The following is an 18,008-nucleotide window of genomic DNA, read 5'->3' as shown; positions in this document are numbered from 1 at the left end:
ATGGAATAACCTGGCTATTAAATCTACGCAGTCAGCTGGTTTTCCTACGAGAATAAAGGTGTTCAGTCCAAATCCCCTGATTTATTCTTAAACATTGTGCATGTGGAAATTCAATTCCACAATTCCAACCATATTTCTTCCTTGAAGATGTTGGTGTTAATAAGGTTTAACCCAATATTTCCAGTTTCTGCTTTTCTTAGTTTTTTTCTCAGCTTAATGCATGCCAATTACTTGACTACTTTCATAAATCCTTCTTCACTGTGACCCCAGGACATGTCTTTCCATGTGGTTGTTTATGAAATAAGAAGCGACCAATTGCATCATTGTGGTTAAATAACGTATTGCTTTCATCATCAATCTTTATTTCAGACACATCAGTCCATATCAGCAATAAAAAGAAGAAAAACACATAATAATTATAAAAACTTCCATGGCTCAGTCATAACCATTACAAGTACATTTTTTGAGTTGCTTAATCGACACATAAATTTAAACATGAAATTCTTCAACACAGCATGAAAGGTAGTAACATTATTTGACACGAGCATGTGGCTTGCCCTTGTCCATCTTGGAAGTGACAGCAATATTCTAAAAGCATCATGAAATGCCACCTGAAGCTTTTTCATTTTGGCTTCACTAGTATTGAACCATAAATGGTCAGTATAAAATGGAGTACAATCTAAAAAGGGCTATTTTTACATCATCTATGCACAACTTGCGAGCCAGAATATTTCCTTGTGCATACAGATAACAGCACTGCCGGTAAACATTAGTGAACATCATCATCATCACATAAATTATTTCCGATTATATGACCTAAATGTTTTACTTTGTTCACCACATTTAGCTCCTAGTATGCTAAATAAAATGAAGTGAATTTTAATTTCTGATCCTCCTTGGTTCTAACAATTATGACAAAACTCCAAACAGGATTATTTATTATGACATACTGCACACCTTGAGTTGCACAGACTTGAAGCAGCTGCTGTGAAACCTGCACTGTAAGGAGACAGGATAACCAAGTCATCTGCATGCATCAGATGATTAATAAGACAATTACCCACTTTGCATCCTGTTTTACATTCATTCAGCTTTCTTGAAAGATCATCCATGTATATGTTAAAAAGCACAGTTGACAATATGCCACTCTGTCGAACCCCGTTAGTTATTAGAAATGGTGCAGAATGGTCCTCCCCCATTTAGCTTGCATTGACTGATGTGAATGCCAATACAGTAAAATTCTTATCAAATACAAAGTAACCCCTCACTCTTCCAATTTGCCAAACAATTTACTGTGATTAACTTTGACAAAAGCTTTAGAAGCATCTAAAAAACACATGGGAACTGTGGGATTGTCTCTTTTATACTTAGTAGCAATATCCCTCAGTGCATTTATACAAAGATCTCTTCTGTGTTTTTGTTTAAAATCAAACTGATTGTCTGTTATCATGATGTACTTGCTTGCACTTATTTGCTTAGTTTCAGGTGGCAATTTTTTTTTTAGCCAGGCAGTGCACCTATTCCTCTTCACTGTGATCTGAGAAATCATGAAAAAGAAATGCTCCCATTCAAAATAACAACTGAATGGAAAGATACTTTTTTCATTATGGTAATATAGAAACTATTCAGGTGCCTTGATTTCTCCACAGACCAGTACAAGAGAAAGCAAAAGGAAAACCAAAAAAGAGATGGGGGATGGGTAGAAGAGAGAATGGAGTGGTAAAGACAGATGGATCAAGGAAAACTGAATTTGTTAGATGCCGTGAAAGAGGGCTGGAGGATGGAGATGGTCTAGTGAAAAAAGAAGAAAAGAAAGGTGAAGGGAAAGGACTGCTGGCATTGCTGACGGATAAAAAAAAGATTGTTGTTCTGGTGTTTTTCAGGATCAGTGAATTCAGCAAACCTGCAGCAATCTTTAGTTTATAGCCATGCTGTCTTTTCATCCATCTATCCCTCTATCTCTTCATGCATCCATTTTTCCTCCCCTCTATTTTGCCCATGTTCGTCATATTCTTCCAGATCCACAGCCCTTTATGGAGCTAATTAAAAAACCTTTTTTTTTTTCTTTTTTTTTTGTCTCATTGAAATGATCAGGCCTGCAGCTATTTATTGTTTATCACTGAGTTTCCTTTCGACCCCCACTCACTGAGACAAATTATCTTCAAACCCAAAGGGAATTTTTTTTTTTTTTTAATTTATTTTTTATCAAGAGACACTTTGAACATGCTAAGTCAGGACCAATGAGTATCTGATATTAATAACATTCTGTTCTTTAGCATGGAAATCCCACCCTGACACATCTGAGCTGCGTTTCATCATCAGTTACCATTACATTACCGTCTGACAAAAACATGTCTATTTATATCAGCAAACACTGGTTTGTGTCTGCAAATAGATTTGTGTTGAGTGTAGTCAGTGGCAGATCAAGAATGGGAACGCTAAAGAGTAGAGATGAAGATTAACACATCTCAGGGAATTTATTTTGCAGTGCAAGAGGCTTAAATCAAGTCAAAACTGAAATTATGTTATCAAGTCTGTAAAAAAGAAATCACCATATTATGACAATATATTCAATAGCAATACCTTTCAAAATTTATGACTTTTGTCTATTATTTCTACTTAACCACCATGGAAAAGCTTGTTTCCGAATGCTAACACTGTGTTGATAACTTCCTGCGACTACATGGTTTGTCCTGGTGGCTGTTGGATGCAGGCACCATGTGGTTAAACCACATCCAAGGCCGGAAAACCACACACCCATCGCACCCTCTCCGAGGATATAACACACTAGATGTGGTGGCTAGGTGTGAGGTTTCATATACTACACCAAACTCTTCTAAGTTCCATTCCAAGTTGCATAGTGTGAACAATGCAGCAACACTGAAAGCTTCGCTTTTGTGTCTTCCTTTTTCTTCTTCAAAAAAAAAATTGTCTATTTTGTTGGTGTTTCTTTCTCTCCTGCTCTTCTATATTTTCAATTTCTACTCTCTCTGTCATGAGTCATTATAGTCAGTATACATGATAATTATGAGTGAAAAATAAGAGCACATAATGCTGCTCAATATACACAGCATGACCGCATACAGTCATTCAACTGCAGACAGACTGTCTGCATGTGTGGTTTTGTCTATGGGAAACATTAGAGCAGACAGTCGCCTTGAATCAATAACTAATCATAGCATCAACGTCATACATATATACATGAACATGTACATTAGGAACTACAAGAAGATGCAAAGCCCTTATTTTCTTAACTGGGTATTGCTTGTCATTGGAAATCAGTTTTTGACTTTGAGGATCTTAAAAACTCACATCTTTCTCTCCAATAAAATTTCCCAATGTGATTCCTGCCACTGAAGTGTTGCTGAGCTTATTAGTGCTGTGCTAATCAATAGATCATTACTACATTCCTTTACAGAAATTAGAACGATCACTGGAAGTGAATTAGACCATGAGAAAAAAAAAAAGAAAGAAGGGATTTTTATGTTTTTTCTCTTTTGCTTTTAGCAGCATTGCCAATCACAACAGCTGAACCTACACAATTTATGGCATGCAGACAGCTTAATGTCATCTTGACCCAGATGTTTCTAATAAGCACGTTACAGATCAGATCAGCTCAGCTGTGCACTATTCATCCATATGCAACTGTCCTTTACTACCACATAGATAATAGACAGCATTTCTGTGAGACAGCTTCTTCAACAGAAAGGCCGCAAGGTGTCAGAGGAAGTAGTATGAAAAATAAGAAATGCTAGGAAGGAGTTAGTCAGGACGATAACTCTGGCAACTGACGTTTGCGTGTTGTGAATTGAGGAGGGGTTGTCTGGTAGAAACCATATGTCGCATGTTAGTTCTTGACGAAAGCACACAATCCCGGCTTGTTTTATGCCCCCAGGCAAATGCACAATTATCCTCTTCTTTTTCTCCTTTTCTTCATTTTCTAGGATGAAAAGGATTTTTTTTAATGTCCGTTTGTGATTATTTGTCACTCAACTTTAAAATCAAAACAGAACCATGTTCCCAGTTCTGTCAACTCCGGCCAAGACATCTCTACATAAACAAATTCACTTTGATGGGCAGAGTTGCGTTATCTGATTTTTATTTTCTATTTCATATAGCTTACCAAAGTAAGAAAAAGTTTGGTTATGCTTTCCCATTGGATTAAAATGAAAAGAGTGTCTAAATTTTTGACTGGGACTGTATGTAGCATGTTGTGAAATGCACTTTGTGATTGACTTTCATCAATGAGATCATAGGTACCAGAGGTAAATCTCACCCCTTCTGCCCTCTCAATGTCTTCCTGCAGCACAACCTTGGTATATGAGACTTTCTCAACAGCATGCTGATGTGGAGACATCTGCTTCACTGAAATGGCACGGGATTGAGTTGTAGACTGAGGCAAATGTTAGAGGTTTTTATTTTTCCTCTTCTCCTTTCACTTGTGTGTCCTCATACAGAATATACCTTGGGTTCTTGTCCAATTTGCCCACAACAAAAATTGCCTGTAAACAAAATTTAATGGCTGCACATACTTAAGTCTTGTTTTCTACACATCCTATCATTCCTTCTGACCTTGTTTCTGTTATGCAGCTGTGTGTCACCCCAGTACAGTCAGTGTCCCACCCTGGGTTTAACCTAATTTCTCTAGCTGTGGAGAGCTGTGGGCTGCCACCTGCAACACCTGGGGAGCAGTTGGAAGGTTCACCCCTGGTTCACCTTGGTTGGCACTGTGGGAGCTCAAATCCCGGTTCCCCAGAGCTAAGCCCACCCCTTGTAACCATCAAGCTTTGAATACATACAAACACAAGCTGTTTTATGATACTTGTGTTGATAACAAATGGATAAAAAAATGTATGGGTTCTGAATTTCATGAGCAGATGGAAATGGGCACCATGTGCACCAGTGTTGCATCCCTAACGCAGGTCTAACGGGAAAAGAAAATAACAACTAATATTAGCAAGTATGAGTTATAACACAAGTAGGTAAAAATATTTCAGGGAGAACCAAGGTCAACATAACAAACAAAACACTCCTCACTATCAACAAAAAAAGACAACTTACCTAACCACAAAAACAAAAAGCTAAGGAGGTCCAGCTTGCTTACATAAGCAGCACAATCAACATTGTCTATGTAATCTTCAATGCAAAAAGTTTAGTTTGTGCAAGTCAGTGCAAAAGTAATAAGTGCCATGTGAATTTGGGGTTACAAAGCAAGGAGAGGTCAAGGAATGACTGGTTTATCTAAGCCATGTTTTGCTTCCTTTTTCATTGGTTCCCTTTTTTGTCAAATTAAAATGTTAAACATGTTGTTCCACAAAATAAATCTGATTTTACATATAAAACCATCACATACACGAGTAACACAAAGTCCTTAACATGATAAAGTTCACAAAAAGTTTTTAAACTGAAAAAAAAAAAAAAAAACACACACACACACCTAGTCCTTTCCTCTCATGCATACAAACAAATCTGTGGAAACAAACCTCCAGAATAGATGAGGTCCCAGCATGGAGGATCTCCATTTAAAAAAAAACCCTGGAGTTTAAAAAGAACAGGAAAAAACAAAAACAACAACAACAAAAAAAAGTAGAATCAGAGCAAGGGTTTATGATCAGTCTTTCACTTGCATTTTGGCGACATATGGTCCACTGAAGTGCGTAGCCACAGCAGAACCAAGATTTAAAAGAAAGACCAGGGAGCTCATTTATCTAGCTGTTGCATGCACAAAACCCAGCGTACACCACTTATAGTCACCTTCTTGGATTTATAAAAACATGACTTGGCGGTAAAATGATCCCTCCTCCACATCAACTCTGACCCTGCCGTACGCACAAAATCTGGAGAGACAGGAAACAGCAACACCAAAGGCAGAACATAAAACCAAAGAAATGGTGTGAAATTTGAGACATTCGTTCAAAATCAAACTTAAACTTTCACACAGAATGTTGTACATTAACAGCATTTACAAACAATTAAGAAAATGCATATTTGATATTCTTACTTCACCATGAAAAAAAATCTAGATTTACATCAAATATATCATAAAAACGTCAACCACTAAAATATGTTCTGAAACAAAACAGTTCTACATGTTATCAAAGCCAGATCACACAGATACAGAAGCTGCCATATAAAGTCCAAATGAATAACAGCAATTAAAATGACGTGGTCGCCCATCATTAGGCTATGATCAAGGTGTTTCCCCTACCTGCAGATGTACAGAACATGCAGTGATGGTTGGATATAAAATGCACCCCGATGCATAAAGATGCCGAGTGGCTTATCTGTCCATGCTGATGAACATGGCACACAGAGGCAGGAGTAAAGCCCGGAACCTTCCAAAAGAAAATGACTGACAGGTCGGGGCTGCGCCCTCCTTTTCTCAATAAGATCACAGAGAACTATGTGCACCTCAGTCAGACACATTGTGGTGTAGCGTAGCGGCCACAAGGCCGATAAAGTGCAGGCGGATGTGCCTTGATGCACAAGAGGAAATCTGTTTTTACAGCAGCAAATATGTGCAAGATAGTGGAGGCGATATACCACATGGTACTACATGGGAACATGTCACGTTCACCCGCGACGAGTGCTGTTGTCCCCGATCTCAAGCTCATCCTCTCATGTTGGAACCAAACTGCTGCTTTAAGCGGCATCTAGAAGTGCTGCAACACAAGAGGTGGAGAATTCTGATTTATTCACATGTTTATCTTTTAGTGGCTTTTCTGTCAGGGTGGTCTTTATTTCTCGCACCTTCTGCACCTCCTCCTTGATGGCAATTATTGTGTTCTCTGCAGGGACACGATAGATGCTGGAGGGCAAAAGGTGGAATCACTGCCTTTCACTCTCCAACTATAGCTGCAGTACTGTAAACCCAGCAGGGACACACAGGAACGCCAATATTTTCCCAGTAAATAAACTGGAATCAGAGACGTCTCATTTGTGTCTGTATGTAGAGTTACAGAAAAATGAAAAAAACCCAAGATGGATTCAAAGTGAAGCAAGTAGTAGGCTGTCCTGGAGGTGGCGGAGGATGGAAACATTTCCAGGAACAGGAAACCTAAGAGGCAGAGAGAGGTCCTTACCTTAAGTAGAGGACAAAGAGGGGGCATGTGTTGCAAAAAGCAGGCATGCATTTACCTATCAGGAAATATTTGCGATCACCAGGCAGAGATTAACAGCTTGAGCTCCTTCACCTTACCTCTGCACTGGATCACAGGTTACAACTCTACTGGTAACTATTGGCAAAATGCCATTAAGGTAGACATACATGCCAGAAGAGAGACATAAGTCTCCCGCAAAGGGCCTGTAAGAAGAACAGCCACCATAAACCACTGCACCACAGGCCCAAAGAACGAACAAAGCTGCAAAAAGCAGCAGCAGACCGTACCTGTAACACTTTCCTGAGACAGGTAATCAGGAAGTAGACAGACTTGTGATTGTCTGCACACTGAGCTTGCAGCAATCTCCTTACATTGGTGGCATCTCATGTAGTTGGTGACACAACTTACACTGAGGCAGACGCAGTGATATATTCTTCTTCCTACAATAAGCAAAGCACTTTAAAATAGCACTTTTATTGTACTCAGTTTGAAATAGTTGTCGCAGTGCTAATTTTATTAACCCCAAAACAACTGAAAACTTTTTTGTAGTAAAGTTTTAACAAGCTGCAAATGTCTACATGTTGAGAAACAAAATGTAGACATTTGATCAATCATGAGGTTTGGGATATTTTCCTTTTTCCATTTCTTCAACTTTCAGTATAATCTAGGTGAGCATATTTAGTGGAAAACTAACCACTGTTTATAAAATTACTTGGTTGTTTGTTTAGACCTTTGGCTACACAACAGGCATTCAGCCCCTCTGTATATTTACATGTATCTGATTTGGAGGGAAAGTCTAACTGCAGAAGGTTTAGGGGCCTGTCTGTCTTCATTAAAAGTTTCCCAACTGAGATAGACTGTGTCTGTGTTAATTGTGTCTGGAAGGTGTGTTTTGTTTTGGTCTTTGCTGACCTCCCTGATGCATGAAAATGGTGCTTTGAACAAGCAAGGCCCCATCTGTCCATCTAGCTGGATTTCTGTTTGCCTTTAGTGTTTAAGTGTATTGATTTAACAGAATAATGAGATGGACAGAACTCTGACCCCCAATACTATCCAAAACCATAGGGATGGCATGAAACACTGAATGAAGATAAGGCCCCGACATGAAAGGCCAACTCACTGATGTAGAGGTTTACAAAATATCTGCTCCTCCATTTATAATTATGTCCAGAGAATAATCTATTCATTTAATTGTTTTCTGCATTATTTGCACCATTTGTTATGCTTTTAATGTGTTCTGTAAAGTATTTGGACTCTCCTATACATGAAATATACTATACCAATAAAATTCACTTGCCTACTCTGACTTTCTCATCCTTTCTGTCCCTTTCAGTCTTTCTATTTTGCCTGAGAACATGTTTGAACATCCAGGTTACAGTGTGTGTTAGAGTGTGCATCATCTGCTGTTAATAATTGAAAAATGTCTTCAGGGTCTGGTAAAGTAATCCGAGTTACTGTGCCCCCAAGATGCCAGGGCATTATTGTAAAATAGCCTTTAGTGAGACAGCACGATAGATAGAAATCTTGAACAAATAAAAATGAACAGAATGAATCAGATTTCATTATAGCACTCTGCATAGTGCTCACCACTGTCAGTTATTTTCCATTTCAATGGCTTTATATATTTACTTTCTACCTTTCTGTTATTATAGATAGATTAAAATCTCCATGAACAAGTGAAATATAACACGATTTCATGAAAGTATATATTCATTGACCCACATATTAATGGTGGCAGTTCTACTATGTAAAATGTGCATTTTTTTAAATACCTCATGCAGATTCAGGAGGAATAATGCAGATTCAGGAGGAATAATCACAATTATCAGACTAGGAGACTCGTGACAACTGGTATCCTTCATCACCAACTGTACACTAAGACGCCATGGTTGAACCTTATTTATTCCAATGTATGTCACTAAATGTCCTGGAAAGAATTAAATAATTTACATGGGATAATTACCACCAAGAACTTCTCTTGAATATCCCTCATCCCATGCTAGTGGACTAGTCTTATGAAAAGCCCTTGGTTTAGCTCTCAGTTTGCAGCCAGTTCGTCTGCATTCAGTGTGGATGCTGAGCCATTGTGGGTTCTCTGTCTGAAAACTGTCTGGATTTAAACAGCACCTTTGCACATTTAAAGACTATTCTCCAGTCATCAATTAGCACACACACACAAATGTACATACATAATAGGTGAAAGGCACATGTATAAGGAAAAAAGAAGACATTTATTTGTGTCTTCTTCTAAAGTGCCATCGATGATCCACTAGGGCCTTAAAGGTGGAGTATGTAAGATTTTCAATATTTTCAAAACTAATAAAATAACTACAATCATAATTAGATAGTTTTTTGAACATGTAGGTTCCAGTTTGTCCATATTTGATGCGTCATTAAATTACAAGTTTAATTAATGACAAATGACAAAAAGCACATTTTTTTACTGGTAGGCAAACATTTAAGAAGGGTCTTTGTCATTAATTAAACTTTTAATTTAATAACACATCAAATATGGACAGACTGGTACCTACATGTTATAAAAAACGATCTAATTATGATTGTAGTTTTTTTTTTTTTAGTTATTTTTTTATTTTTTAATTTTGTAATATTGAAAATCTTACATACTCACCCTTTAAGGATTTTTTTCTTTTGGCTTTCAATTAATCATAATTACTTTGAGATCCAATGAAAAATACTTCAATTACCATCCTGTCAAAGTATTATGAAAGCTTCTCACTATCAAAGCATGGTTCATCAATCTCTTATAACAGGATGCAAGTCTTACCAGCATCTCTTATTGAAAAGGAACGTCAGTGAGACAAATAAAACAGTCAGTGATCTGTGTGTGTATAACATTCGTCATGGATTGCAAGTCAGAAAAGGGAAATTTCCTATGTAATCAAATGATCCATAAATTTGATGTGATGTGAACCTTGTCATTTTCATGTGCATGTGTGGAAGCCAATGTCTTTTTTCCTCAATGACTTTACAGGTTTTCTGCACTTTCTTCCCAAGGATGAGGCATGACAAAGTTAGATGCTCAATATTTCAAAACAGCAAAATGGCTAAAACCACAGAATATAAAGCTTATCTTGCAGTTTTGCCAGTGGGATGATCCATGCATAATTACCTTGCAAAACAATCAAAATGATCCCTTTAACTGGAAAACTGTTTGAGCCATGCTGCTGGTTACGCGTACGTGGATATACGAGTGTGTGCGAGACTTCAGTATATTATGAGGATGCAAATGTGTAAAGGTATTTGTGTGACTGTGTAACTGCAAGTATGAATTATTTACTAGTAATATCTTTTGAGAAGCACATTATACTGAGTTCACAAGATAAAGACCCGATGAACTCCATGGCTGACTATAATCACAGCCCTTAGCTGCACAGTGGAGAGACTGACAGCTTTGGAAAAGCACATAGGTGTCAAAATAAAGTTAAAAAAAAAAAAAAAAGATAAAAAATGAAAATGAAGAAGATAAAATATTCACTGACATTGCTAATTTGTTAGTCACATTTTCCTGTTAGTTTTATATGCTTATATTTTTTTTGCTTTTATAATTTTTTGTGGCTTTTTTTTTTTTTCCTGTTCAGTACCACTGTTAAAACTGTAGCTATGGTGCCTTGGCAGCAGCGTGCCAACATGAGGAAACTGACAAACAAAAGGCAACAAAGACAAGTTTCATGAAAGCAACAGCATCAGCAGACATGCAGTACTGTTACTATGTCAACCGTACCATGTTTTTCAACTTGCTCTTCGCTCCAGGAGCAGTAGGTCGACTCTGAGGTTTATCTCCTTGTTCTTTTGTGTTCCGCCATCCACACTATTCTGATGGTGTGTGAGACTTCAGGATATCATGACGACATTTCAAGGCAACACCACCACACAGAGATAGTCCGAAAACTTTGTATTTTTCTTTATTTTGTAAAATTATTAAAGAACTCTATATATTCAGGCCAAAGTGAGTGATTGTATGATTTGGCACCACTTTGTTAAATTAGTTGTATTGTGTTGTTATACATAGAAAAATCTATTCATGTGCATCCCTCAGTCTGCCCCACAATCTGTCATCATCTCTGATGACATCTGACAATCTCCCTGAAAGATAAATGATGAGTGTTTCACAGATCACATCATCCTTCATTATCATTAGATGATGACAAACTGGCCTTGCGGTAGCAACTGAACAGTCTGAATGACTGGCTTTTCTCCAGCAAGCAGTCAGGGTAACACTAAGCTGAGTGGAAACGGCTTTTTGTTTTCTATCTGAAACAAACATTTTTCATTTGGAATTTTGTAACTTCTGAGATTTGAAACTGCCCTGATCTGTTTCTTCTCTTTTTCATTTTAATTGAACCTTTTCCCTTCATCTGACTCTCATCCCTCCTGCAGATAAACACCGTTAAGCAGTTCAAGGGTGGCACCATCACTCACTGTCTCTCTGCGCCCCATACAACAAACAGTTGTCCCACACCTATGATTAATGTCTGGTATGTAGCCCTTCCTTTGCTCATTCATGCAGCCATCAAGTCTGTTTTCATCACTCATATCAGCAGTGATGAACTGCTGTGGGATAGATGTAACCACATGTTTATATTTAGATAATAATTGTTATAGGAATATGAGCACTAAAGAACAATCCATGGTCAGGAAATAATATATATGTATATATATATATATATATATATATATATATATATATATATATATATATATATATATATATATATATATATATATATATTGTAGAAGTAGCACTTTGTAACTGTATCCAAAAAACTAAACTCATTATTTAAGTATAGTTTCTTATAAACTCTCACAGAGAGACAATTTGGACATAATTTGTGATGCGTTCCACTTAAATTAGAAAAAGGCTGTGGGGAAAAGGGATTAGAATTTCCAAAGACATAAAAATGCAATACTGACACAGTATTAAGCACTCAGTTTGGCAGAATTTTTGAAATGCGAGCAACCAAACTTTACCTGCAGGTCTGAGTGGACGACCAGGTAGTTTTATCTTAAATATGTCATTGCTAAAAGAGTGAAGATAAGCGTTTGGATGGGGGTGGGAGGTAATGATGTGACACCTGCAAAAGAGGCGTCTTCTTTTCTCAATTCCTTGATGGCTTTTCATGAGAATTATTGTAATTGCAGGAGTATCCCTCTTGTCAGCTGTAAACTGTCCATGTCTGTCAGAACGAACAGCATTTGGACAATTTCTAACTATGTCTGGGTGTCTGGAGTATCCCAATGGGCGAGTTTTAGGCACAAACACAATGATTAATACTGTCAATAATGGTGAGGCAAGGCAAGTTTATTTGTATAGCACCTTTCATGTACAAGACAATTCAAAGTGCTTTACATGAAACAATAAAAGCACAAAAGAAGAAAAAGCATAAAAGAAAATACAAATAACAAAATCATAATTAAATCATAAATTATATTAAAATAATTACAACCAGAATTAAGTAAAAGTTACTGTTCAGATGTCATGCGTAGGCGCATGAGAGAAGAAATGTTTTTAACCTTGATTTAAAAGTTTCCACATTTGGTATTTCTTTTTTTCTAGAATTTTCTCTGGTGCCAGCATAGACTTTATATAAAAGATGGACGGAGCATCTGTGTCATCACCTGTTGGTTTCTGAGGAGCTGAATTGAAGGTCATTGTAGTTCCAACCGTCGCCATCTTGGCAGGATCACACGTGCCGTCTCTCCTGGAAAATACAAGAATGGGCCAAGAGGGAGAGCTGAGAGGGGGGCTTTGAGTTTAGGGGTAAATGATTGGCCTCTAGCAAATTCCAACTTGCCTGTAGCTAAGAGCTAACTGAGGAAACTTGAAGCAAACAAGATCCTAACAACAAGTAATAAAAGGTAGTCCAGCTAAAGCTCAATCGCACTGTTAGCCACCTAAAATCCATGGTTGTGTAACATTCTGCCTTCTGTCAGCAGGACATTGAGTAACTGTCAATCAAAAGGACATATCCTTAATAATTTCCAGATGAAATTACTTCTTAATTATATTTATATTATATATATTTAAAAAAAATCACTCCCCTCACAGTTATGATGAAGTTGAACCTGACCCATTAGACCTTAAATGTTTTTTTATTTCGTTCCAGGATGTAAACATGTTTATTTCTGCTGTGAAATTGGCCTTTTTAACATGGGACTCTGTGGGGATTTGCGCTGGCTTGGAGCCAGCCCCTAGTGGCTGAGGAGTGAACTGCATTTTTTGACACTTCCACATAGACTTCACTTTTAACCGCCAGAGGTTGCCACTTTGATGCCACTCACTTTTTGCAGCACAGCTTCTGGATTATGTGAAGACATTAAACTGTTGGTTTAGGAAGTAAGATTAGACATGGAGAAAGAATCAAGCTTTGGTTTGAAATACAATGACACAAGGTATTAAGTGTTTATCAGATGCTTTGAACTAATATGCAAGACATCTGTCTTTGGTAGGCTGCATCACAAAGGGTAAAGGGTTTTTACAATTTTTCTGCAAAATATCTTTCTAGTTTTCTTGTGGAAAATGCAGAAAAAGCAATAATGAGAGATTACCTTACTTATCTTTTAAATCAGTTTAAGCCTGCCTTATTGGATATCAGTTTGGTAAAAATAGGCATCCTGATTACAGTGATTCCCAATTAACCCATTTAAGTTAAGTTTAAGCCTCAGAGAAGAAATGTATTTTTTAGGTAAAGGCATGCAAACTGAGCACTTTAATAGCTAATAGCTAACATTGGATAAAGGTTAACTCTGACTGCTTCAAAAAGAAAAAAACTCTTTTTATGAAAAAAAAAAGTCTGAATAACATGAATAAAAACATGGCTTATTTGTACTTAAAATATAAGCACAAGTTAGCAGTCAGCAACTCCAGGTGTTCTATAAAAAATATAATCTCAAAGTACAGCTATGATCAAACACTATTAACAACATGAGACATCTGTCACTTTTTCCTTCCATAAGCAGGATCATGATCTACAGAAAGCACTTTCATTCTCAGTTGTGCACTCTTATGATTTAGTTTTGGAAATTTGAGTTTTCGCTTAAACATTTTTTTTCAAACAATACCACTTGACATTGACTCATTGGCCTGCTCCATCAGTTTCTTTCTCACTTTGCCTGCCAGCTTGTGTGTCATGCGGAGCAGATCAGGTTTTTGGAAAGGGATCAGAACTAATAAGCATTTCCTCTTCCTTAATAGGCTTTTAGAGAGAAGGACCATTTCTTACACAGTTTATGTGCATGTGTAGGATATCCAGAACAGAAATGGCATCATACCCGTTCAGAGTCATGTCATGTCAGGTCTGATGCCATGAGTGTCACTAATCTCTTGATGGTGTGTGTACGCCGTGTTTAAGCTTGGGTGTGTTTTTATATCCTAATGCATTCTGGTGTCTGTGACATGTGTAGGATGTTAAATGTCATAATCCCAACAGCATTAATTATGTGTGTGCCCAATGTCTGAGTAAGGGTGTTGAGGAGGGCAAGAGAAGGTCTTAACAGACTTTAAGCACAATCGTCATAGAATTTCTTCTCGAGGCATCAAGTGTCAAGAAAAAATACACTGTGTGCTGCCGCTTCATGCTGTGCATCACTGATGAAACAACTTCAGTCAAACCCCTTCTAGAGGCAGGTTTTAATGTCTTTCCTTCCAGAGGGAACGCAGAGGTGATCTGATTACCCCTAAGTGAAGCAGCAGCTAGCTTTGGGGTAAGCTCCCTTTTCTTTGCCCAGCGGGGGTGAAGCAGAAACAAGATTCCGCTGTAACTAGAAGAGCTATGTGGTGTTTATTGCTAAAGGTTGTAGTGAAACATACACCCTAAACAGGCAGTTTCTTACAGTTAACTTTCTCTGCTCTGACTACACCTGTCAAGTATCCCATTTTGACTGGGAAACTCTTATTTTTTTACCTGTCTTTCCCGCATCTTTCCTGCATTGTTATTTTCCCATAAATTTTCCAGATTATGATATGGGAAGACAATAAACCTACATGAGGAGACACACCTCCACCCCTTAGAACAATACACATTAGGAAACCATTTAACTTCCATGACCCAGACACACAGCAACATCCCCATCTCCACCCCCACCGATCAGCCCGAGGAGAGGAACCTGTGACCCGACCTCTCTTTCTCCAGAGAATTTCCATTATTCTAAAAGAACTAATCAGGTATGGTTCTGATCCTACTGCTCTGACTCATCTGCTGTGGGGGGATTCATTAAGAGAATTTTGAAAAATTCCACACCTTCCTTTGGTTTGGTGTGTGTTGAAACCTGAATATTTAAGCAGACCAAATTGCTTGGACAACTAAATGGTTAAAACTGCTCGCTTGCAAACAACCACTGATCAATATTTATATGACAGAAAGAAAAAACCCTGGTTCATTGGTTCAAATACACAGAGAGGAATGAAGCCTCCTGGTGTAGTTTTGGGCAGGATCCTGCAAAAGTTTCAGTACCAACAGGCCTGTAAAAAATGCTGTTAAAAATGACAGATTTCAATGAGAGATATTAGAGATTGGGTTTGGTCATCCTGATGGGATCTGTGGGAGAATGTTGGTAAATTGGAGTCATGCAGGACTTTGGTCTTGGGGTTACTAATTTTACTGCAGTATGGAGAAACCATAGGATTTACTGAACAAATCTTTTTGGCTTTGTTTTTTCCCTATCTGAAAAAATACTCATTACTTCGCTCTTCTCCTTGACTTTATTGCCGTTGGCACAGATCACTTTTTTTCTTTTTTGATCCACTGAATAGTCTGTTTGCAAGTGAACTGTGACCCTCAGCTTTCAAGTGGACAGTGTTCATTTCTTTGGTCCCCATCAGAGGGCATCTGGTGTTCACACTGCACCAAACAAATAATTCCATCGTGAAAGCGGACTACGGTCCATTTAAAGTGAGCCAAACAGTAGCAGTGTGAAGATATCCCTCTCTCTCTCTCACTAGCTTGACCATTCTTAAAGTGGCCACACTTTCCTATTAAAATAGCACTGGAAACACCACCATGTCTCTGCACATTGACACCTAACTCATCCAAACACAAAGACGGCTTTTAATGGAAGCTGTCAGTTTTGTGGAGCGTTTCAACTAACTAGTTAGTCAGTCAGTCATGCACATCAATAATGCATACAAGTGTGTATGCAAGTGTGTATTTTTCCGTTCTTTGAGAAAACGTTGAATTTTTTTGTCCTATCCAGTATTTAAGCAAGTTGTTCGGATGCTGTGTTCTGCTGAGCAAATTTACTTTGCCAAGGCAAGCTTTATAGATATAATGAGCCCCTTATGTTCTGGATTCTTTTTTTATATTTCTATTTATTTTTTCTTAAGTGTTTGTGTTACAGACTTTGTATAGTACTGCTAGACTAAACCGGAGAGGATAGAATATTGCATGGACACAAACTACACAGCCCACAACTCCGACCAAGCTGGATTAATTCAAAATATTGTGTCCTGAATGCATCTTTTTCTGTAGTGATAGAAAGCCAGAGAAATCACGTAGAAATTACAGAAATATAAACAACCATGCAGAAAGGTCCAGGACTGCAGGCAGGTTTGAAACAAAAACCTTCTTGATGGCTTTTTCACATAGAGATCCGGGTATTTATTGGTACAAAAAGAAGTCCTTGTTAGGCTTTTCCCATTTGGTACTCTACAAACCAAACAGAGGTTGATGTGCATGTTTTGTGAGCTGATGCATTGTCAAGCTGGCACTGTGAAATCAGCATAGCGAGCAGAGCCAGCAGCTATCCTCTTGTCAGCAAACATTTCATATCATTTTGGTGTATAAGAACCCTTAAACACACACCAAGTCAGCTCCATGACTACCCCAATTGCTGACACATAGGCATGTCAGCAGCACACCAACTGTGACTGTCCATTCTGCCTCTTTACACACAGGTCACCGATATGCAAGGTGCATTAGTTCTGCCTTAAAATGGAATGTGTGAGAAGGGCTACTGTGAGATAACACTTAACACTGCACTGCCACTTCTTTTGATGCATTTAGCAGCAGAAGAATTTTCTTTTATTAATTATTGGTCTGGATGTGGAACCTGAGCTGATCCCATAAAATGAAAATAAAATATAAATAAATAAATAAATAAATAAATAAATAATAAATATAATAGCAAGTGATATTAAGTTGCATTGTGACCCATTTAAAAGAATAAATATAACTTTAATTAAGCAGTCAGTTAAATATGATATCAGGACTCCACTTCCAAACAATGATTTAAAAAAAAGATCATAAAGCATTAAAAACAATAAACTTAATGTTTGCCTTCTTGTTTGTTCAACTTGTTCTACTTCAGCCTGTTTGTAACATGCAGGCTGAAGTCATTGAATATTTCTATCAGAATTGCTTTTGCTCAAAGTATAAATTAATCACAGATGTGGTAATTGGGAGGAAGTAGTCAAGAAGAGGTAACAATGTGGTTAAAACAGCTTAAACCAGCACACAAAAAGCAATCTCCACAAGACCCTTTAGTATGTGTTGGTTGAAGTCAAGTAGGTTAACACCCTAGGCTCTGGAAAAAACATTGTATGTCTTGCCATTACAGACAAGAAAACAAATGGACATGGGCTGGAAATTTAGCTAACAAATGGTTAGCATAGGTCCAACTAAATCTAAGCCACTGACCAAATGACTTTAGATCAGTGTTTTACAGGTGCAAAATCAACTCATTTATCTTCCTGTCAAAACTGATAAATAATTTTCATATTTCAATTCTGATGTAGTCCCTCTGCTGGTTTTTCCGTTGACTGGTGCCCTGCTTAAGCTATGCTATGCAACATCATTATCCATACCACCTGCTAATAGATGGACAGATGGGAAAGGCTTACCTTGTGCACCCCCAACTGACAGCTCGAATCTTGGAAGCAGACATTTGTCAATG

Source organism: Telmatherina bonti, assembly GCF_933228915.1.
Source record: "Telmatherina bonti genome assembly, chromosome: 21".
In the NCBI taxonomy this organism is placed as follows: Eukaryota; Metazoa; Chordata; class Actinopteri; order Atheriniformes; family Telmatherinidae; genus Telmatherina; species Telmatherina bonti.
The sequence above is the reverse complement of the archived record's forward strand: the minus strand, read 5'-3'. Positions refer to the sequence as shown.